This window comes from Hibiscus syriacus, unplaced genomic scaffold (assembly GCF_006381635.1).
Source record: "Hibiscus syriacus cultivar Baekdansim isolate YM2019G1 unplaced genomic scaffold, ASM638163v2 tig00110257_pilon, whole genome shotgun sequence".
Taxonomy (NCBI): domain Eukaryota; kingdom Viridiplantae; phylum Streptophyta; class Magnoliopsida; order Malvales; family Malvaceae; genus Hibiscus; species Hibiscus syriacus.
In genome coordinates, this window is record NW_024062648.1 from 756,145 (window position 1) to 758,403 (window position 2,259).

The following is a 2,259-nucleotide window of genomic DNA, read 5'->3' on the forward strand; positions in this document are numbered from 1 at the left end:
AAATCAACAGTAATTAAAGATGGGGTGAGGGAGACGAGAGAGAAAATCGCTCTCTCAAATTTAAAATTATTATATATTTTAAAATTTTTATGTATTTTATTAAAAATTTATTTTTAAAATTTAAAAGTCCATCTTAACATGAATAATGTGACCTGATTATACCATATATTCCGAAGATACGATCTCACAACGATATAACTCCAAAGTTAATAAACACAAATATATCTCATAATTAAACATATGATTTGGTTCTTCATGATAGCAGCATATATGTTCTTTTTCTTACATGAACCAGTTTGATCCGATCTATGAACTGACTCAATTGTACATCACAAAACCACAATTTTATTATAACTAATCCTAAATCAGTGTTGTCTTACATCGATTCAGATCAAAATAAACCCCAATACACTAACAAACCATTTTCCTAGAAGCAAACAAAAATGTTTCCGAGTCCAGCTTCAAGATCACTCCACTGCTCTTCCTCAATCTCAACCCACACGCCTTCCACCGCCTTCACCTCCACCAAAAAAACAGTCCGCCACCTGCACCACCTCCACCACCACTACCACCCTCCCTTTCCCAATCCCACAACCCCCTCTCCCTTCCTCAAACTCTATACCCCATCTATCCCCAGCTTCCCTAACCCTCTCCACACCCCATCAAACTCCATAGAACTAGTGATATACCTCTTCTGCTCTCGAATCATTCCCCCTTCGAATAGCCCCGACAAATCCAACCCCGACGACATTGATATTATGTCAAAAGCGTTAACTCCGTACGTATCATGTCCTGTTTAACTTCCTGTCGTGTACCAAACTCTCCAGCTGGCTGTCTGATGATGATTTCGTTATAGTTCTCTTGAACCATGAAGTTTCCTTAACTTGTTAAGCTCATTCGGGTCACCGGGTTCGGGTCTATAAGCTGCCATATTATAACTTTGCTGGCTTTGATATCCATGGTGGAAACTGAAACTCCGACGGTGATCTTTTGTACATGGCGACCAAGTTACTGTCATCAAAGGGTAAATAGCCTGCCAATAGAACAAATAAAATTACCCCAGACCAAGCGTCCGCCTTGGAACCGTCGTAGCCTTTTCTCCGACAAACCCGGAGCTGTATACGCCGGTGTTCCACAAGCTGTGTGTAAAAGTCCTTCGTTTAGTTGTTCAGGTAGAGCGGACAGGCCGAAGTCTGAAACTTTGATGTTTCCGTTTTGGTCTAGTAAGAGATTTTGCGGCTTTACGTCGCGGTGTGCGACGCCGTTTTCGTGGCAGAAATTGAGGGCGGAGACCAGTTGCGAGAAGTAGCGACGAGCGGCGGGTTCGGCCAAGCGACCGCAGCGCAAGACCTTGGAGAAAAGTTCTCCTCCGGAGGCTAGTTCCATGACGAGGTAGATCTTTGTCTTTGTGGCCATGACTTCGTGGATTTTGAGGATGTTCGGGTGGTGTTGTAGGCGGCGCATGGCGGAAACTTCCCTGATTATTCTCGGTTCCATCGCCGCATCGACCGTTTTCGTCTTGTCTATGATCTTGACCGCCACGACGGTGTCGTCGTCGTCGAGTGAAGATGCTCGGGACTTTAGCGAAGCTTCCACGACCCAACAAACGACCCAGTTGGTACTTACCTAAGAGTATGCCGGCTGGCGTTTTTGTACGGGTGATTCTTAGTGGCGGTGGAGGTGGTTCCGGTGGCGTGTGTTGGGACGGCGGAGGTTGCCGTGACACTGGCGACGGAAGTGATGGTTCAGCCCCTGACGGCATGGTTTGTGGTAAGGTTTAATTAGAAGGTGCATTGGTTTAAATAATGGGGGTTTCAATAATAATAAATATAATAATGATCCATCATACTAGACATATAATAATAATATTTTTATTGGAAAATAAAATAAATTTATGATTATTATTTTAATATGACTTTATTATAAATTAAATTTATATTTGTCTAAATCTTTTTCATTCAGTTATATTTTTATTTTGAAATTTCATCAATGTATTTTTTATTCGACATTAATAATTAAATTTAATAATTATTTTAATCAACTAATTTTGTATATTACGTCACAGTGATATAAAATATGATATTTTTAATTTAACCCGTTAGAATCTTAACGTTACTTTTGTACTAATACTTTCAGATTCTTACGCTTTAACTGTAATTGAATATCTTTTAATTTAGTGATTCCAAAAACAATATATATGAAAAGACCAAATGATATTATCAAAAAGTATGAAATGAAAAGCACTTCCACCAACAAAGT

At 39.9% G+C, this 2,259-nt stretch overlaps 1 pseudogene; it reads right to left on the bottom strand.

Moving 5' to 3' along the window:
- Positions 1-329: 329 nt before the first annotated feature.
- Positions 330-1,782, bottom strand: LOC120115026 (annotated as a pseudogene).
- Between the last annotated feature and the right edge of the window lie 477 nt (positions 1,783-2,259).